The sequence below is a fragment of the Orcinus orca genome, chromosome 1, assembly GCF_937001465.1.
Source record: "Orcinus orca chromosome 1, mOrcOrc1.1, whole genome shotgun sequence".
Lineage (NCBI taxonomy): Eukaryota > Metazoa > Chordata > Mammalia > Artiodactyla > Delphinidae > Orcinus > Orcinus orca.
The window spans coordinates 103558640-103580839 of NC_064559.1; the positions used below are offsets into that span (position 1 = coordinate 103558640).

The 22200-nt window shown below is 43.7% G+C and overlaps 1 long non-coding RNA gene across 1 annotated transcript in view; it reads left to right on the forward strand.

Moving 5' to 3' along the window:
* The window catches only part of LOC117198521 (uncharacterized), a 15568-nt gene extending 5456 nt beyond the window's left edge, over window positions 1–10112 (forward strand). The window contains exon 2 of the long non-coding RNA XR_004479720.2: window positions 8890–10112. This is a non-coding gene — a long non-coding RNA (uncharacterized LOC117198521). The remainder of the gene's footprint in view (window positions 1–8889) is intronic.
* Window positions 10113–22200: the final 12088 nt, after the last annotated feature.

The following is a 22200-nucleotide window of genomic DNA, read 5'->3' on the forward strand; positions in this document are numbered from 1 at the left end:
TAAGAAGGACTCTGGGGACTTCCCTGGTGGCTCAGTGGTTGAGAATCTGCCTGCCAGTGCAGGGAACACAGGTTTGAGCCCTGGTCTGGGAAGATCCCACACGCTACAGAGCGACTAAGCCCGTGCGCCACAACTACTGAGCCCACGTGCCACAACTAGAAGCCCACGTGCCTAGAGCCCATGCTCTACAAGAGAAGCCACTGCAATGAGAAGCCCACACACCACAACGAAGAGTAGCCCCCGCTCACAGCAACTAGGGAAAGCCCGTGGGCAGCTGCGAAGACCCAACACAGCCAAAAATAAATTAATTAATTAAAAAAAAAAAAGACACTGGCATTCAACTGCCAGAGTGCTGTTAGCTGTCAGCCTCCAGCTACATCACCTTTGGGATTTGTTACAGTGTTAGAGACCCCACTCTCACTGAGGCCCCACTCTCACTGAGCAGCTATCAGCCTATGACTAGGCACCATGTGGACATTAGGGCTTGGCCATTTCTGCCCACTGTTGGACTCCTCTAGAGGACCCTGTTTGCTCTGGAACTTTTCACTGGGTCAGCTGCAACTTGGGAGGATCTGTCTGCATCATGACTTGAGATTCTCCTTGCCCAATTTTGTATTACTATCCAAACGCTTTACTTACCCATTCCTGCTTCCTTCCCCTTGATCTTTCATAGGCATTGCTACCCAATAAATCTCTTGCACTCCTAATTTTGTCTCAGCATCTGCTTGCCAGACCACCTGAACTGACTCAGTTGGTTCCAGGAGTGGTCTGAGAAGGCTGGCAGTAAGATGGGGTTTGGGAACTGCATTACTCATTGCCTGGCTGGCAATAAGAACCCCTCCTGGATAGTATGTGGGGTACAGATAGTCACTGGGACAAGGTGATGGCGCATTTGCTAAAACTTTCACTGATGGTGAAGTGGGAAAATATTCCTATGGTGCAACAATTCGGACATATGTGGTAGGTGGAGGGATAGCAGCGGATACAAGGACAATGGAATTAGCTGACTTATTAAGTTGCATTGAGTCCTGCCAAGAGATAATGAAAAGCTGAGAGCAGTTACCAAACATTGAAAATTGACTGTGAAGGCCAGAGAGCTTCTTTGATGGGTTACAAAGAGGCCCTTATAACAATGGGAGATGGGGGAAAAAAAAAGCTGAAGACCAAACTCAAGACTTGAGAGTTCCAGGAGGCAGACCTGTAATCAAGGTCAGGATCCTGGTTAGGAAAACCCAGGACCCTGACACATGGAATGGAGGTATCTAGGTGGTGCCCCCAAAGATTTTGGCTCCCTACACTCTTCTGAGCACCTCAGAGCCTTAGAAGGGGGCCCACCCTTTCCTGTTAGGAGCTAGCACTCCCTCCATGTGTGAAGACACTGCAGAGGGCTCTCCCCCTCAGAATTTGCTTCCACCTCCTCTCCTGACTGCCAGGATCTTAATTAGGGTTAAGTGACAGCATAGTCCAGTAAGAACATGCTGGTCTTGATAAGGGAAGAAAAGGACATACCCCAAAGTAGCTGCAAGAACTGACCAATATGAACTGGTAAGAGTTGGGGAGTATCTATGGGGTTGAGTTTTTTTTTTTTTGGCCTCGTTGGGTCCTCCTTGCTGCGCTCAGGCTTTCTCTAGTTGCGGCGAGCGGGGGCTACTCTTTGTGGCAGCGTGCAGGCTTCTCACTGCAGTGGCTTCTCTTGTTGCGGAGCACGGGCTGTAGGCGCGCGGGCTTCAGTAGTTGTGGCGTGTGGGCTCAGTAGTTGTGACTCGTGGGCTCTAGAGCACAGGCTCAGTAATTGTGGTGCACGGGCTTAGTTGCTCCGCGGCATGTGGGATTTTCCTGGACCAGGGCTCGAACCCGTGTCCCCTGCATTGGTAGGCAAATTCTTAACCACTGTGCCACCAGGGAAGCCCCTGGGATTGGGTTTTTGATGATGCTTAATCAAGGGGCTGAAATACAAGACTGAATAAGGAAGAGTTTATTGACTGGGATCCCCTCCCCTGGAATAGAATTTAACTTCCTTGTAAGGACCTGCCTGTGTGGCTCCTAGAAACCTGGAGGATGTGATAACTTTTGCTGAGTGAAGTTCAATTGCCTGAATTGCCACAGCAGTTGGGAGGGAGAAAGGATTAAATGGCTCAGTGAAGTGGCCATGCTAGAGTCAATTATGAGAGGCCAGAAACCCTACCAAAGGATGTTCCATGGAAGGTCTAGAACAACCCCATTTACCAGTGCCATCAGGAATGTGCTGGTAAGAGGAGTACCAGCATTACTAAGAAGCTCAGTGTTGGCTTTCTTCTGCAAGCCAGAGCTAACAAGAGGAGATGCTGTCACAGTTTGGCTCTTCTATAGCAACAGCGATAGAGGCCAAGTGGCAGCATTTAACTGCCAGAAGCCTGGGGGTTATTAATGATCCTAATGACTGGCAAGGTCAGAGGGACAGCCCAGGAGCTTGACACAAAGAGTTGTGTAGATGAGTGATAGAACATGGCATCCCTAGGGGCAAAATAGATGGGCAGTCAAAACAAGGGTATTGCTGCATATATGAAAAGAAAGCAAAAATAGATGAGCAGAAACCTCAGGATGGAGGTCCCAGTAAAAAATCATGGTCCCTTGTCTAGTTCCCCAACCTCAGTCAGTTTCCAGACCAAGATTTCTTTGATTAAAGAGGTGGCCATGTCTCCAAGACTGGCAACAGCACAGTAAGTATATACTGTAGTCTTTCCAAAAAGGGACTTAGGACTATTTCCTCAAGTAACTGTAGATATAGGAGAGAATACCCAGGCATTTTGAGGACTGTTGGACACAGAATCTAAGTTGACATTGACACCTGGAGACCCAAAGTGTCATTCTCACCCCTCTGTTGGAATGGGAGCCTGTGAGAGTCGGGTGATAAGTAGAGTCCTAGCCAAAGTCCAGCTTCCAGTGGATCCACCCTACCTAGTCAGAAGCAATCTGTACTGTGTGGACATCCTGCACAACATCCCTCTGGTCCGTTACATTGATGACATCATGCTGATCAGTCAGGATGAGCAACAGGAGCTAGCACACTAAAAGCCTAGGTAAGACACACACTGGGCTTCCCTGGTGGCGCAGTGGTTGAGAATCTGCCTGCTTAATGCAGGGGACACGGGTTTGGGCCCTGGTCTGGGAGGATCCCACATGCCGCGGAGCAACTAGGCCTGTGAGCCACAACTACTGAGCCTGAGCGTCTGGAGCCTGTGCTCCACAACAAGAGAGGCCACGATAGTGAGAGGCCTGCGCACCGCGATGAAGAGTGGCCCCCACTTGCCACAACTAGAGAAAGCCCTCGCACAGAAACGAAGACCCAACACAGCCAAAAATTTAAAAAAATAATAATAAAAGTAAAATTCAATTGTATATTAAGTGAAACTTTAAAAAAAAAAAAGAAAAAGACACACACACTCCAGAGTGTGGAAGATAATCCCTACAGAAGTTCTTTTTTTTTTTTCACACAGAAAACATATAGTTTATTTTAAATTTAGGCAGGTCTCAGATGTGAACTCAAAAGAATAGTTAGATCCAAACTCTGTTTGCTTGCTGTAAAGATTTTTTTAGAGCAATTACCGAAGTCAATTTGTCTTTTAGAAACTTCTGCATATCAACCAAGAGTGCATTACATTGTCTACAGAGAGGATTGGAATCTTCTCTCTCTTTTTTAAAATTTATTTATTTATTTAATTTATTTATTTTTGGCTGCATTGGGTCTTCATTACTGTGCACGGGCTTTCTTTAGTTGCATCGAGCAGGGGCTAATCTTCGTTGCGGTGCACGGGCTTCTCATTGCAGTGGCTTCTCTTGTTGCGGAGCATGGGCTCTAGGCACATGGACTTCAGTAGTTGTGGCACAGTAGTTGTGGCTTGCAGGCTCTAGAGCGCAGGGTCAGTAGTTGTGGCACACGGGCTTAGATGCTCTGCGGCATGTGGGATCTTCCCAGACCAGGGATTGAACCCATGTCCCCTGCATTGGCAGGCGGATTCTTAACCACTGTGCCACCAGGGAAGTCCTGGAATCTTCTCTTTTAAGGAAGGCCCTTAGGTGGAGTTTTTCTTTTTTTTTAATTTTATTTATTTATTTTGTTTTTGCCTCCTTTGGGTCTTAGTTTCAGCATACGGGATCTTTCGTTACAGTGCAGGGTCTTCATTGGCGCATGGGCTTCTCTTTAGTTGTGGCGTGCAGGCTCCAGTGTGCATGGGCTCAGTAGTTTGCGGTGCACGGGCTTAGTTGCCCTGCGGCATGTAGGATCTTAGTTCCCCAACCTGGGATCGAACCCGCGTCCCCTGCATTGGAAGCCGGATTCTTAAACACTGGACCACGAGGGAAGTCCCGAGGTCGAGCTTTTAAAACAATTTTTCTCCATTTTGAACAGGATGCATGATTTAGCAAAAGGCTTCAACAAACACTTTTGTAGGAAGCACCTTCCAGTGCCTGCCCCCTGCCCCTCCTTCTCCCTCTCCCTGCTGCAGGCCTGGGCACCCAGAAATTCTTACATCAGTAAATTACATCAGTTAGTCTTACATCAGTAAGACTAAAGTCAAGTCTTATATCAGTAAAGTCTTTCTTACATCAGTAAAGTTCTTAAGAGTCCAGTGTTTAAGAGACATGCCAGGACATCCCTTCCAAAATAAAAGACAAACTACTTCATCTTCCATCCTTTACCACAAAGAAAGGATCACAGACCTGGGAGGCCTCTTCAGCTTGTGAAGGCAATACTTTCCACGCTAGGAATACTGCTCTGGCCCACATACTAGGTGACAAAAAAAACGTGCCAGCGCTGAGTGGGGCCTGGAGCAGGAAAGGAGTAGCCCCACAGTCTTAGCTCGTGCTGTTACAACAAAATGCCACATATCAGGTAGGTAAAAAACAACAAACATTTATTTCTCATGGTTCTGGAGGCTGGGAAGTACAGCATCTTGGTATTTGGTAAGGGCTTCCTGGTTCTTAGATGTTTGTCTTTTCACTGTGTCCTCACATGGCAGAAGCAGGGAGGGGTCTCTCTTGGACCTCTTTAATAAGGACACTAATCCCATTCATGAGGGCTCTCTCTGAGGACCTAATCACCTCACAGAGGCTCCACCTCCTAACACCATCATATTGGGCATTAGGATTTCAACATATGAATTTTGGAGGGACACAAGCATTCAGACAATAGCACCTACTTACCATCATTCTCAGTGACCCACTGGGGACTTTGTGCTTCCTGTTCCTGCAACTCTGGGCTCTGCAGGGTTTGAAGTTCTAATCCCCCAAAGGATATATTCTTTCCACAAGGGTAACACTGAGTTTCATGCAGTGGCTGCCACCTGGGCACTTTGGACTCCTTGTATACAGAGAGCAGCAGGCAAGAAATTACCATGTGGTCAAGGGTCATTGGCTCTGATCAGGGAAGAGGTAGACTTCCTTCAGTTACCCAGTTGGGGCAGGGAGGAATGTGCGCCGTGACCCACCTGGGCACCTCTTGGTACTCCCTTGCCTAGTTGTGACCATGAATGGACAAGTGTAGCAACCCTGACCTAAGAAGTTACCTCAGACCCTTCAGGAATTAGTGTTTGGGCTGCACCACTGGATAAGCCACTGAGACCAGTAGAGGTGAAGGCCGAGGGCAAAGGGGATTTAGAATGGAGGAAGGAAACAATGAGCACCAGTTGCAGCCCTGAGACCAACTGCAGCAATGGAGCTGTACATTATTCCACTAACCTCCCTCAACTGAGTTTCTCCTGAGAAGAGGTCCAGGGAACACTTACTCAATATGTATGGAGAAGTGAATCCACGTGACACAAGGTGTGGACTGTAGCAGCTGTGGAGGTGCCCCACTTGGATCCCCTTCAGAAAACTATTTCTGTTCACCTACCAGAATGCAGTGATCTCACAGCTTCCAGTTGCAACACCTTCAGGATTCACTATTATATTCCAGTTGAGACCGTACTTTCCCCAGACAGCCCCCAGCCAATGACTGAGCCTGATGTGGGTACCAGGACTGGCCATTTCTGCTCGCCTAACTGGCTATCTTTTTCCCAGATCTCCGTGTTGGGCTGGCTGAGACCGTCAGAGCTGCATCATGACTTGGGGCTCTCCACGCCCAATCCTGCTTCCTCTCTCTTTATCTTTTACAGGTGTTACCCCCAATAAACTTCTTATATTGTTAACTTTGTCTCAGCAGCTGTTTCCCAAAAGACCCAAACCAACACACCCAGGCAGTAAAATAATATTAACCAGAAAAATGAAAACTACGTATATATGTAACACATACTATAATTACAAAGATTTTTTACGTTTACATAGATGAGACCTGGAAGAAGACATAGAAAAATAAAACTAGTTGATCTATTAGAGTAAAAGGATTGTGAATGAAATTTTTTTTTACCTGTCCTTTACTGTTAACATTGTTTATACATTACACAAAAATAAGGAGAAAATAAGGATATTGGTTCTGAATCTACCTTCTGCCTCTATGGGAAATTGACAACTGAGTTTTAATTTCCTTGTCTGTAATATAAGGATTATAATTGTGAAAATAAAATGAGATTAGGATTATGATCTCATTTTGCTATTGTACAACACTATGAAGTTGCAAAGTATTGTTTTTATTGTAGGCTGGGGTCTCAGATATAAGGAAGTTCGTCAATCAATAAATGTTTGTTGAGCATCTGCTATGCATCAGGTACCATTTGTATTAGTTTTCTATGGCTGCTGTAACAAATTAGTGCAAATTTAGTGGCTTAAAACAGCACAAATTTATCACCTTACAGTTCTGGAGATCAGAAATCCTAAAATCAGTTGTCACAGGGCTGCGTTCCTTCTAGAGGCTAGGAGAGACTCTATTCCCCTGTCTTTTCCAGCTTCTAGAAGCTGTCTACATTCCTTGGCTCGTGGCCCCTTCCTCCATCTTCAAAGCCAGCAGCACAGCATCTTCCAATCTCTCTCCCACTTTCTGACTGCTGTTGCTGTTGTCATATCTCCTTCTCTGACACTGATCCTCCTTCCCTCTTATAAAGACCCTCGTGATTACATTGGGCCCACCTGGATAATCCAGGCTACTCTCCCCACTTTTAAGTCCCCATCCTTAACTTAATCAGATCTGCAAAGTCCCTTTTATGACATGAGGTAACATATTCAGGAGTTCCTAGAATTAGGAGGTGGCCGTTTGGGGGAAGCCATTATTCTACATTATTGTGGTAATAGAGTGATGAACACAGGAGGTGAGATCCCTGCTCCCATGGAGATTCTCTTCCAGTGTAGGAGAGACAGAAAATAAACAGGTAAATTAATTGATAAAATGCTAATAAGTGCTATGAAGTCAATTTTATTTATTTATTTTATTTGTTTATTTATTTTTGGCTGTGTTGGGTCATCGTTGCTGTGTGTGGGCTTTCTCTAGTTGTGGCGAGCAGGGGCTTCTCTTGTTGCAGAGCATAGGCTCTAGGTGCATGGGCTTCAGTAGTTGCAGCATGCGGACTCAGTAGTTGCGTCACACAGGCCCTAGAGTATGTGGGCTTCAGTAGTTATGGCGCGCAGGCTCAGTAGTTGTGGTGCAGGCTCTAGAGCACAGGCTCAGTAGTTGTGGCGCACGGGCTTAGTTGCTCAGTGGCATGTGGGATGTTCCCGGACCAGGGATCGAACTCTTGTCCCCTGCATTGGCAGGTGGATTCTTAACCACTGCACCACCAGGGAAGTCCCCTGAAGTCAATTTTAAAAGGGCATCATGATGGTGACAAGGTTTGGAGAGTGGTCTGACCAAGAGAACTCCCTCTGAGGAACTGGCTTTGGAGCTAAAGCCTGAAGGATTATAAGGCAATTACTAGCATACTTGGCTCTGTTCGCCTTGGAGTCCTTTGGATATTTTTGGTGAATTTGGGGCCTGTTAGTTCAGGAAGTGTGTTGGCTTTTACCAGCCTCACTTATGAATGAGCTTTATTAAGCAGACCAGTTCCAACTCACAAAGTAAATATGGATTTGTGACCCCCCCCCCCATCCAGGGATTTTATTCTCTAGGCTTTCTGAATTTCAAGTCAAGATCAAGAACCAACCCTTTCTCTTTAGGATTAAGAACAGCACCCAGCACTGTTTCATGCATATTGTCCGGCATAAAAGCCCTAAGGCTGCAATGTGATGGCAGAGCCCAAAGTGGGAGTAATTTCAGTCCTTACCCAATTAAATTTCATTCCTTTGGAAATGATTTTCAAAACCGCTTCAGAAAAGTTTAAAGTAAGCCGGCCTCAGCTAGGATTTGGTTCACCACTGAGTCCTGGGGGCAGGGAAACCAGGTCCCAGATCCCTCTATTCGGTAAGTTGTACTGGTGTCTCTCAAGTTCTGTAGTGTATCAGGAGGATGAAGAAATGGGACCCTTGGCACCAGCAGAATGGCAGAGCAACTGGCTTCCCTAGGAAAAAGCCATCTTTCTCTCCAGGCTGTGAAAGGGAGGGTTTTCTATAGATTGAAGGTTACAAAGAGACCATGGCCTCAAGGAGAGCTAAATAAAGAATTATAAAAAGTTTATAAAAGGAACACAACATTCTCACCCCAGCTAACCAAAGACTTTTTCCTCTTCAGTTTTCACCCGAGGAGAGGGAGTGGCTAGTTTATCCTGAGATGTGGCTGGAAATCTTACAATGACCCTCTTTGTATCTCATCTCCCTGGGTTGACCTTTGTTTTCCCCCCAAATAATTATTTTATTTCAAAATAAATTTTTCTTTGATTGTAAAGATAAATTAGATAAATTTATATATGCAATTGAAAAAATTAAAAATATATATATATAAACCTGTGTATATGTGTGTGTATGTGTGTGTGTATATATATATATATATATTCCAAACTCTGTGATCAAAAAAAATTTACATTTAAGATTCTGTTTTCCGTCTTTGTGCAGTGAACTCGTGAATGGGGAAGATGGTGGCTTTGGGATCCGCCTGGCGGCAGTTGTGCAACCTTCCAAGAGGAAGGCGACCGCCTGCGCCATCTTTGCACAGCTGCCGGCGTACAGGCCCCTGATTCTCGAAGGAGGGTCCGCAGCGCCTCAAAGGGGTTTAAGACGTTCACCAGTGTGTTATTTTTGAATAAAGCGTGAGAGCTTTGGAAGCCCAGCAGGGGCAGTGCCCCTTCACAGAGATTCAGGGATAGTCTGGTGGCTGAAGGCCTAAAGTTTGGAATTTTCCTCTTGGAGAAGTGCTGTTGGGATAGCTGCGATGCCCAGGTAATGGTTCCTGCCACTTCATCAACAAGCTGTGACAAGAAGTGGAGAGTGACAAGAAGTGGAGAGTAGCATGCCTTCTACCTGGGTACTGTGAATTTTGCTGACACAAAGGATGTTCTCTACCTGGTGTTGGACAGATCCTTGGAACTTCACGTCTTTCCTGTATTAACCCGCGTGAGCAGCTGTCAATCTCCTGGGGTGGAGGGAGGGGACTGCCTAGAAATTTGGGGACCAAAATCAATTAGGTGGCCTTTACTTCGTCTTACCCAAAGGATTCCAATAAAATATTTTAAAGCAAATAAAAAGTAGATTGGTCTCAGTGAAAACAAGATGGTACAGAAAGGTTTAGGGACATGAAAGGTTAACCACCAGTGAATGAGCATCACAGTTGACGTCTAGCTGTACCTCTTTGCAGCCACATACAAAAAGTAGATTCGCCACATATTGACACCAATGTTAAGGATTTCTAGATTGATTGTGGTAGTATTCTTATATTTGAGGTTTTTATTATGCCATTAACACAGACATCCAATTTGCCTTTTGATCAATTGGTGAAAACATAGGTTGTCCAGATATATTTTAAAAGAATATACTGGTGGTTGCCAGGGGCAGGGAATGAGGAAATGAAGAGTTACTGTTTAATGGGTATAGTTTCCATTTTAGAAGATGAAAAGTGTTCACAGGGATGGATGGTGGTGATGGTTGCTCAATGTGATGAATGTGTTTGTTACCACTGAACCTTATGCTTAAAAGTGGTAAAGATGGGGAGGGGGATAAATTGGAAGATTAGGATTGACACATACATGCTACTACATATAAAAAAGGTAACTAATAAGGAGCTATTGTATAGCACAGGGGATTCTACTGAATACTCTGTAATGGCCTATATGGGAAAAGAATTTAACAAAAAAGAGTGGATATATGTATAGCTGATTCACTTTGCTGTATACCTGAAACTAACACGACATTGTAAATCAACGATACCCCAATAAAAAAATTTTTTTAAATGGTAAAAAAAAAAAAGATTCTGTTTTCCTTTTTCTAAACAGCTTGATTGAGGTATAATTGACATACAGTGAACTGCACACACGTAAATATATAATTTGATAGTTTTGACACACACACACACACACACACATATATATATGTATGTGTGTGTGTGTATATATATATATATATATATATACACATCTGTGAAATCCTCACCAAAATCAAGAGGGTGAGCATACCCATACACCAGAAATTGGGGGGAATGGGATGGGGTGGGGGTAGCTATGTTCTCTCTGGGTTTTAACCTCTTGTTATCAGCTCACAAGTTTGTGCTCTGAGTAATAAGACATGAATCATTCATAAAAAAATGTTTTCTATAAAAGTGGGCAGACAGAAAAACAACTTCCCACCCACTTGGCAGGTGATTTAGGTTCATTAACCTAAATCATGTCACTGCACTGTCAGCTCCATTTCTTCATTGTGTATGGGACTCGGCTGGAATGCAAGGGCTGGGAAAAGTGCCCAGCTGGTGTCCCAGGCCAGCTCTTGGCTGCCCTGCATGGGAGCAGGAGGGGATTTTTGCCCTCAGTTCCCTGCCAGACCCGCCTTCCTGCAGTCCACCTCCACTAGGTACCTTATTATTCAGCCTAGGGCGTCAGGCATGAGTTCCTTCTCCCCCTCTGGCTCCTCAGTTTTCCCTATGATCTCAGAGGAAGAGATATTTATTTATCCTTCATTCTAAAACCAGCCTCTCCTCTTAGTGTCTAGACTTAATAATTCCTGTTCCTCTCCACTATTCATCAATATTTATTGACTACCTACCAGGTACCAGACACTGTTCTAGGCTCCTGGAATATAACAGAAGTCGAAACAGACAGAAATCCCTGACTTCATGAGCTTCATCCTAAGTGAAGCAGGGAAACTAAAAGCTAGAATCTTACTTCCACCAATCTCCCTTTCCTCTTTATCATCTTCAATAATTCCCTCCCTGAGTTACTTTCCTTATGCCCTGAAAATGTATAAGAGAAACTTATCCTCATCCTTTTGCAACTTGAAGCTGCCCTCCGATTTCTTTCCTTTCTATTTACGACGTCTGAGTCAAGCAGTTTATCACACGAGGGTTCCAAGTCCTCTCGTCCCTCCTCTGCACGTGAGCTGAGAAACTGAAGACCTTGTCTCAGTCCTCCCTTTACTGAGTGGCTCTTCTTCCTCTGCTTCCTGGTTTTCCACACTCTTTTCTCCTTGGGTTCCTACACCACTGCTCTGTCCATGGTCTTCCATAGCTCCAGCCCCTCCCCTGCCTCCTTCATGGGAACTTCTTCCCCTGTTTCCTAATTGTGGACAAGGTTCTTTCCTCTGCCCCCTACTCTTCTCCCTCACTCTCATGCTTTCTACTGCCACCTCCAAAAGCAGACATCTCTCCAAGCTCCATTTTAAACACTGACCTCTCATTAGTATATGAAATCTGTATTTCTAAATTTTTCCAGGACTTCTGCACTTGTGCAACTCACCTTTACTTAGGACACATACAAACCAGGTGCACGAAGTTCCCCAGTACCCCAGCTCTGCTTCCCAACTTCCCTGCCTCTACTGATCGTAGTCCTCATTCTCTCCAATATCAGGAGCACCTCCTTTCTTTTTTTCTTTCTTTTTTTTTTTTTTGCGGTACACGCCTCTCACTGTTTTGGCCTCTCCCGTTGCGGAGCACAGGCTCCGGACGCGCAGGCTCACATGTGGGATCCTCCCGGACCGGGGCGCGAACCCGTGTCCCCTGCATCGGCAGGCGGACTCTCAACCACTGTGCCACCAGGGAAGCCCGCACCTTCTTTCTTAGAATTGTACCAGAGACTAGCTACTAAGAAAACCAGCCAGCTACTCTGATTGAGGGATAAACAAACAAACAAATAATTATATAACTAAACAAATAAGGCAAATTTATGGGACTATGTGGGGGTTAATCCCTACCTTTGGCAAAGAAGGTAGAAAACAGCCTTTGATTTCAGTGGAAGACTTAACCATTGCTAAGTTGTCAGAGGTTAAGTCAGAGGGCACAGAAGGAATGCGCAGGGCACTGGAGTGAATGTAGGGGAAATGGAGGGTGCCTGAGAGACTCAGAAAAGGGGGATTGGAAGTAGGAGGAGAGTGGGGATAAGGATCTAGAGTCAGCTATTTGCTGATTCTGTATCCTGGGCATGGCTAGTTCAGATAGGGTTTTGCTCCCGTTAGTGAATTGATGTGGAATGATAATGACAAAAAGCAGGAAACTCAATTGTCACAGTCAAGAGGAGGCTAAGAAGACATTACTAATAAATATTATATGGTATGCTGGAATAGAAAAAGGTTATGAGACTAAAAACTAAGGAAATCTGAAGAAAGTATGGACTTTAGTTAATAGTAATGTGTCAATATTGGCTCATTAATTGTGATAAATATACCATGTTAATGTAATATTTTAATATATAGTAGGGAAAACTGGGTGTAGGGTATCTGAGAACCCTCTCTGCTTACTATCTCTGCAACTATTCTGTGAATCTAAAATTATTCCTAAATCATTTATTAAAAAATAAAAGCAGTAAACTCTAATGAATTCTTGATTTTGAAACTTTGGCTCCCTAAGCTCACAGGGAAGACCTATCACTGGGAGGATTCCTGCTGGAGGAGCCTGGTATGGACACTATTATTATTCCCCAAACCTAGAAACACTGGTGTTATCTTTGATGTCTTCCTCTCCCAGGCCCTTTATATCTAAGTTATCATGAAGTGATATTGATTTAATTTTTTTTTTTTTTTTTTTTTGGCCACACTGCGCAGCTTGCAGGATCTTAGTTCCCCGACCAGGGATCGAACCCAGGCCCCTGCAGTGAAAGCGCCAAGTCCTAACCACTGGACCGCCAGGGAATTCCCTGATTGAAATTTAAAATATCTCTCATCTAGAAGTTTCCGTGTATAACATGAAAAGCTTTGTTCCTGTATTGGAAATAAAGCAATGCTGCAAATAAAATCAAAAGAGTCATAAGTCAGGGATAATACTTATAATTCATAAAATAAGCAAAGGGTTAATTTCTTTCATTTATATAAAGAAGTACTAAAGACAGCCTAATAGGAAAATGAACAAAGGATAGCAACAGGAAATTCAAAAACAGAGAAAAAATGATTAATAAATAAACATACAGAAAAAATGTTCAACTTCACACATGATTAAATACATGCAAATTAAAACAACTACAAAATACCTTTTTTGCTGATCAGACTGGCAAATTCTTTTTAAGTTTGGAAACTTATGGAATCGGCAACCTGTATTTGAGAACAAGCATTCTCAAACTTTCTTGGTATGAGTGAAAATCAGCACAAACTTTTTAGAGAGCAACAAGGCAATAATGATCATTATTTGAAATACAAATATCCTTTGATGTAGCAGCAATTCTACTGCTAGTATACTGTATGAATATAATTTGAAGATATGCCAAAGCGTTTGTGTATGTATAACAAGGATGGTCTTTTCAGTATAATTTTTAAAAATTCATAAAGTAATGTCCAGCAATAGGAGGCTTGAAAAATAAATCATGATACACCTATACTATGGATGTTAAAAGGAGGAAAGTAGACTTCTATATGTCAATATGAAAATATCTCCAAAGATATAATACTGAGTTTTTAAAAAAGGAAAATATAAGAAAAAAGGAAGAATATTTATAATATCTCATTTATGAAATAAAATATGCCTACACAAACATATACAGGACCAGATACATAATTTGTAGCCTAGTGCAAAACGAAAATGATGTGTGGTCCCTTGTTCAAAAGTTAAGAATTTCAAGGGGTGGGGGGAAGGTATGGCATTAACAGGTACATACTACTATATATAAAATAGATAAGCAACAAGGGTTTACTGTATAGCACAGGGAACTATATTTGATATCTTATAATAACCTATAATGGAAAATAATCTGAAAAAAACATATATATATATAACCGAATCACTTCACTGTACATCTGAAACTAACAATATTGTAAATCAACTATACTTCAATTTAAAAAAAAGTTAGGAATAATTCAGGACAGTAACAACAGCAGAGCATTAAACCAAGCTTGGGGCCCTTCTGAATGTTGTCTCTGTGTGACTGGACAGGTCACATGACCAAGAAGCTGGTCCTCTATGTATGGTTCATCCTCATGATTTACAGTTTCTATATTTGTCAATTTTGCCTACTTGCTAAAATTTATCTGTAACCCCCCAATCAGTAATCATAAGGCTTTCATGGTCATTCACAGATGTGTTCAGAGCAGCAAAAAATTTGAGTCATGGGATAGTGACGTTACCAACTGAGGTCCAACAGGGCAGCGCTCTACCTCCTTGTTTCAGCTCTCATCCGGTAAACAAGTGTCCTATTCATGGTCTGTTTAGTGCTATGTTTTTTGCTTTTGTGTGTATGCTTTTTGTTGGTGATTTCGCTGTTTACAATGGCCCCCAACTGCAGTGCTGAAGTGCTTCCCAGGTGCAAGAAGGCTGGGATGTGCCCTACAGAGGAAAAGGGTGTTAGATAAGCTTCTTGCAGGCATGATTTAGAGTGCTGTTTGTCATGAGTTCAATGTTAATGAATCAACAATAGATATTAAATAAGGTGTCTTTAAACAGAAACACACACAAGGTTATGAATTTATCAGTTGAAAATGCTCTGATCAGAGGCTTGCAAGCACCTACCCTGTCTACTGTCTGGCATGCCTTCTCACTCCCCACCTCATCTGTAACCCTGACCATGCCAGTTTCTGCCTCCGTATTTTTGCCTGGATCCGGGCCACACCTCTGCATCTTCCCAAATCCTGTCCATTATTTGGCTTCACTATTTTAGTGACACCCTTCTTAATTTCTTTTCTCCTATGACTTTCCCCATTTCTGAATTGTTACGGAGTTAAACCACAAAAGGAGTGTTTCATTTACAGGTTATCTATAAGTCTCTTAAGCATTTACTATATGCCAGACACTATTCTAATCACTTTACAAATATTACTTCATTTAATCTTCATGATGATCTTATAAAGTAGGTGGTATTATCACCCTCGTTTTAAGCGTGGAAATCAGAGCACAGAGAAGTTAAGTAAGTTGCTCAAGGTCACACAGTAAGTAGCAGAGGCAGAATTCACACCCAGACAGTCAGACTCTAGAGTCTTGCTCTTAACCATATAAAATTCTGTCTGCTGATTGCGCAAATGGATAAATTATATGATGAGCTCCTTGAGGGAGGGGACTATATCTTCCATTTCTTCTCTTGAGAGCCCCATATCATGATTAAGAAAGTCTTATCAACTGCCTAGAGTTTTTTGGCCCTTATTTTTATGGGAGGCTGACACTCCTAGCTCTGGGGATGGACTTGGTACTGGGAAGTCAGGCTAAGCATGGTTCCCTTATTTGGTAGCTGCCTTCCTCCTCCTTGAATACCCCATCTTTCTCCCATGGGTCGGCTGAGCTAAGCCCTTTGTTGACTTGAGCCCTCCACGTGGGACTTCCTATTAACTGCTTGCCAAGAGCAGTGGGTCATGTGGCCACAAGAGGGCGAGATGGATGTTGGCTCCATGGGTAAGACTCAGGGTTACAGGAGAGTAAAAGGCAGGATTTCATTTATCCATCTGGTATCCCGCCCCTACACCCTGTAGTCTACCCACATTGGGTCCTTCCAAAATACATGGGGAAATGCACAGTTTGGGTTTTTGTTTTGTTTTTGTTTGTTTGTTTGTTTTTCCGGCCTCACCATGCGACTTGCGGGATCTTAATTCTCCGACCAGGGATCGAACCCCGGCAGTGAAAGCGTGGAGTCCTAACCACTAAACTGTCAGGGAATTCCCAGAAATGCACAGTTTTAAGATTCATGCGGGCCCGGGTCTGAATCTTGGCTCTACCGCTTACTGTGTCACCTTAAACAAGTTACTGAAGCTTTCTGAACTACAGTCAGGCCTCTGAATGCGCTTATGTTATTGCTAATATGCTAATATGGTAATGGCTAAGAGTGTGTACTGGGACTTCCCTGGTGGCGCCTGCCAATGCAGGGGACATGGGTTCGAGCCCTGGTCTGGGAAGATCCCACATGCCGCGGAGCAACTAAGCCCATGCGCCACAACTACTGAGCCTGCACTCTAGAGTCCGCAAGCCACAACTACTGAACCCCTGAGCTCCGCAACAAGAGGAGCCACCGCAACGAGAAGCCTGCGCACCACAACGAAGAGTAGCCCCCGCTCGCCACAACTAGAGAAAGCCTGTGCGCAGCAACAAAGACCCAACGCAGCCAAAAATAAATAAGTAAATAAATTTATACAAAATAGGCAAGACAGGCCAGGTAGGGTGGCTCCTTCCCATTAGGGACTCAGGCTGCTTCTATATTTCTATCCTGCTCTCCTTAGCTCACAGCTTCCATCCTCAAGGTTGCCTCCTGGTAGCAAGATTTGCAGCTGCAGATACCACATCCATATTCTAAGCAGCAGAAATGAGGCTGAGGCAAAGGTAGAAAGGGAGACCTCTCAGCGAAGTCAGCCACCTTTAAAGGTCTTTTCCAAGAAATTCCATCACATCTCATGGCTCCTCCTAGCGACAACGGTCTAAGAGATGTCGTTTCTCAGCTAGGCCCATTGCCACTTTCAATAACATAAGGGCTCTGTTAGTAAGGAAGGATGAAATATTGGGTGCTGAGTAGGCAACTAGCAGTCTCCTCTCTAGGCATTGAGATGTCACATCCAGTCCAAGACACCAACATTTCAGAGTCCTCTCATTTGACAGTCTTTCTGAGATCTAACTTTCGTTTCTTCCGTTTTTGTGTCAACTTCTTGTCCTATCTTCCTCAAACCCTTTATTCTTAAACAGAGGGCAGACAAGAAGGAGCTTAAATGGTCCAAAGGTTCATCCTTGAATTGTCCAAAGGTCGAAAACCATTCATTCACTCACTTTACAAATCTTCACTGAGTACCAACTCTTTATCAGAAACCATAGGAGGCACTTGAGATACATAAATTAGAACACATGTTCTTGGGCCTCATTTAGCTTATAGTCTAAGATGGGGAGAAATACATTTTTTAGAGCGATAGCTATTTTTTACCAAACAATTATGATTTTCCTAAAGGAAGCGGTGCATTACCAGGCTGAAGAGAATCAAGGAAGGTTTCACAGATGAAGTAACATTAAACTGAGAGCTGAAGGACAGGTGGGAGTGGGCCCAGGGAGGCTGCACGTCCAAGGCAAGGAGGTATGTTAGTGCATGGAGTGTGCCAGGAATAGAGGAAGTCGGTAAGGCTGGGCACAGAATGCCCAGAGCACAGTGCCAGGAGATGAGGCCTAAGAGGTAGGAAGGGACTGGAATGTGAATGCCCTCGTGGGATTTTTATGACAAAAGTTAACTCAGGCTTGTGAGTGACAGGGAAACTACTGAAGCATAACACAGTGAGACTCACATGTTAGATGGGGCTGAGGTGGGTAAAGATAGATGTAGGGGCCTCTGTTAGGAGGCTATTTTGATAGTTTAAGAAATAACGAACTAAGTAAGGCATGGCAGGGAGAATGGAAAGAAAAGTTCGAGTGTGAGAGAAATGAGCCTAGCAAATAAAGACAACATTTTTCCTTCTGACCTTAGCAGCCAAATCCTTCTGAATTGTAACTAATGCCAGTAGCCGTCAGTGGTCTCCAGCCTGGACGAAAGTAGGATGGATACATTCCCCATAGCTCACCCTCATCCTGGGGGCTCAGTCCTCTCTCTCCGTTTCAAACTTCAAGTTGTGTTTCCAGGTGTGTGAGCTACATGTGCCAGAGTCTTCTAGTGCTCACCAACATCTGCCTTCTCCCCTTTTCCCTTTGCATACAGCTAGACCACATTCCCAACCTCCACTACGGTTAGACATGACCATGAGACTAAGTTCTAGCAGAAGGTACACGGAGGGAAGGAATGTACACTAGTGCTTCTCATAACATATGTGGCAAAAAAGACAAGATTTTTTTCTTTCTAATCCATTGTGGATCAGAACTTTTGAAAAAATATACTAGCAATAAGTTAATGGAAAAATGAAATTAAAAAATGAAGATATAGGGCTTCCCTGGTGGCGCAGTGGTTGAGAGTCCGCCTGCCGATGCAGGGGACACGGGTTCGTGCCCCGGTCCGGGAAGATCCCACATACCGTGGAGCGGCTGGGCCCGTGAGCCATGGCCGCTGAGCCTGCGCTTCCGGAACCTGTGCTCTGCAACAGGAGAGGCTACAACAGTGAGAGGCCCGTGTACCGCAAAAAAAAAAACCGAAGATATAAATTAAGCCCCAATTTTTTATTAAATTCAGCAGACATAAAATTACTCTATCAAAATTGCTATAAAATTTTCTAAAGGCTCACTCTCCATTTCCGTACTTATCTTGTCAGGCATCAGTAACAAACTGTTTGCAAACTGACACCCATCAGTGGAGCCCACTTAGGGGGATGAACCCTCCTTCAAGGCCCATAAAACCTCCCATGTGTCTCCTCCGTGCCTTCTGCAGGCCGTCATTAACCTGGGTTCCTAAACGGCTACATGGAGGAGGGCTGCTCTGCCACCCTAGAAGCAAGAAATAAACTACTGTATGGGAGCCATTTTCCTTATTTGGATCTGTTATAGCACTTATCCTAATAAATACAACATGCTTCTACTATTTATTTCATGAGAGAAATTCTGTTCAGAAAGAAATTCTCAGTAAATCTTTGTAGTGGGAGGTTAAGAACAAGCTGTTAGGATAGAATGTGGTACAGCCTCTGGAAGCCCATGGAACAGTGGTCAAAGTTAGGAAAAATGTTTTAGGTTGTGGAGGTCCCTTAATACTAAAGTATTTCTGTAGCTGGTCCTCATGCTGCAGGATCTCATTTCAGGATAAAATTCCATTTGGGAAAAAGCTGAAGGGTTTCTCTTAAATTAAAATATTAAAATGATGTAGTAGAAAGATGTACATGGAGCTGCCTTGTATTATGTGGTATCTATCTATTCAACAAATGCTTGCTGATTCTGACTCTGAATGCCCAAGCCTTTCCAGGGGCAGGGCCTCCCTCAGGCCAGGCCTGGGATGAGGGGGGGGGTCTTTTCTATAACAGAAACATCTTTTCTAGGCTAAGATACTCCCTCACTTGTTTTGTGTGGGTGTTGATTATGTCTTGACAGCAGGAAGTCCTTCTTGAATTATAACTTACTTTCTTCCTTCTGCAGTGGCAGGATCTCTCCTTGTTCTCAGTGGAGGTAGAAAGAGTGTTGGCAACTGGCAGAGTTGTCTATGTCAGAGACGTAAACAGAAAGATGAGTACACAGACGGTCGTAAATCCACTTTCTCAGAAGTACAAGGGAAGAGCCCATATGCCTGGGTTGGCTGTTCCTTCAAACAAGAGAACTGATCCTCCAAAGAAAGTGTGCAGTTAAGGAAACTGCCAGCTTTCAGCAGCCTGAAGGTTTATTTAATTAGGTAATTCATTTATTTATTTACTTCCACTGACACTGAATAATTAACTTGCCTCACTGCCCTACTGCCAAGAGGCAGCAGCAATCCACCTAAGAGAGGCACAGCTATGGGCAGGTACCTGGGTTCTTCTGACATATTTCACATCACTAGAGGAGGATGCTATGTAAACAGCTGCACCATTTTCTCCTCTACAGAACATGAAAGGGGATTGTTTTCCTCCCAAAAGAAGATAATACGTACTTTTGTATAGAAGCTTTCTATAAGAAGAGTTAACTGAAGACCATGCTGAAGTAAAAAGCATTTTAATTTAATCCTGATACAAGGTCAAGCTTTTCTGACTTTTAAAATGAAGAACTTGGGGCTTCCCTGGTGGCACAGTGGTTGAGAATCTGCCTGCTAATGCAGGGGACACGGGCTTGAGCCCTGGTCTGGGAGGCTCCCACATGCCGCAGAGCAACTAGGCCCGTGAGCCACAACTACTGAGCCTGCGCATCTGGAGCCTGTGCTCCACAACAAGAGAGACCGCGATAGTGAGAGGCCCGCACACCGCGATGAAGAGTGGCCCCCGCTTGCCACAACTAGAGAAAGCCCTCACACAGAAACAAAGACCCAACACAGCAAAAGTAAATAAGTAATAAACTCCTACCCCCAACATCTTCTTAAAAAATGAAGAACTTGAACCACAGAAGTGCATAACTATAGCACAGATTTTGTTTGTTTGTTTGTTTTTGTCGGCTGCTCTGTGCAGCTTATGGAATGGGATCTCAGTTCCAACACCAGGGATTGAACCCAGGCCATGACAGTGAAAGCCCAGAATCCTAACCACTAGGCCACCAGGGAACTCCCTACAGCACAAAATTTTAAACCATTTAAATTCTATGTTGTAATAAACTAGATCATGAAGGAGAGACAAGAAAGAAGAAAGGGGAAAGCAAGAAAAAAAAATTCAGATAATAAGAGACTGATAAGTGGTGATAAGAGGAAGGAGGGGGTGGGAGGCAGATGCTTTTTCCAGAGCCAGAGAGGGAAGAGGAAGGCAGAAACAAGAAAGTGAAGGGAGACGTGGGGAGAAGTAAACTTAGTGAGCAGAAGTCTTGTGCCAGGTGCTTTACGTCCATCATTTCACATTTGCTCAATTCATCATCTAGTTAAGGTTTAAATCAGGGGAGTGATATGATCAGATGGGCATTTTTATTTGTTTTTTAAATTTTTTATTTTTTTTTGCAGTACGTGGGCCTCTCACTGTTGTGGCCTCTCCTGTTGTAGAGCACAGGCTCCGGACGCACAGGCTCAGCGGCCGTGGCTCACGGGCCTAGCCGCTCCGCGGCATGTGGGATCTTCCCGGACCGGGGCACGAACCCGTGTCCCCTGCATCGGCAGGCAGACTCTCAACCACTGCGCCACCAGGGAAGCACCTGGATGGGCATTTTTAAAAGATCACTCTAGCTGCAGAGAGGGCCATGGGCGGATGCAGGTAGACAATTTTGGATGCTGTTACGGAAGTCAAGGAGAGAGATGATGCTGGTTTGGATTAGAGTGGTGGCAGGAAGAATGCAGAGGAGCAGAGAGAAGTATGGGATTTTTAGGCGGAAGAACTGAAGGAACTAAGCCCTTTTTATATGTTCTCGTTGTACCTTATACTTCTCTCATCATTGCCTTTATTCCATCTTATTGAAATTACCTTTTTACTCATCTGTATTTCCCTCTAGACCTGCACTGCCCAATACGGTAATCACTAGTGGCATTTGAGCAGCTGAAATGTGTCTAGTGCAATGTGAGATGTGCTCTAAGCGTAAAATACACACTGAATTAGAACAACAATTCAAACTAAACAATGTAAAATATTGTATTAATAACTCCTATATTAATTACATATTAAAATTATAGTTTAGCTATATTTGGTGGAAATAAAATATCTTATTAAAATTAATTTCATTGATTTCTCTTAAATGTCTTAATATGGCTACTAGAAAATTTTAAATTACATACGGGGCTCACATTATATTCCTATTGAACAACACTATTAGACAGTATAAGAACTGAGGTATCTCCAAGGCCTAGCACTTAATAAATATGCGTTGAATGAATAAATGTATTTGGCCAAGGCACATTCAAATTCTGACTGCAGGTATGTATTAACGCTGACGGCTCTCAGCTTCAGTGTTGGTTGATATTGTTGACACTGTTGGCTAAAAAAGAATGTATTTTCTAAACCAGTTAGACCCAACATTGCCTAGAATCTGGCTAAAAATTTTAGAATACTTCTGCAATTCATCTACTTGTCTTGGATATCTGTCTCCTTAAAAACGTAGTTCACTTTCAGCTCAGTCAGTCACTCGGGAAACCAAGTGGCGCAGACATGACTCCATAATTGAGGACCATCTTCAAGCGTGCATCCTAAAAGCAATGACTAAAACATGAAACATAATACCAACACATCACAATCTGTGAAGCTCTTCTGAAGCTGTGACTTCATTTTCCCCCAGTAGTTCAGCACCTTGCCAAATCTGTGCTTCTACTGAGCTCAGGTGCCTGAGCCAAAGGAAATAAGCAC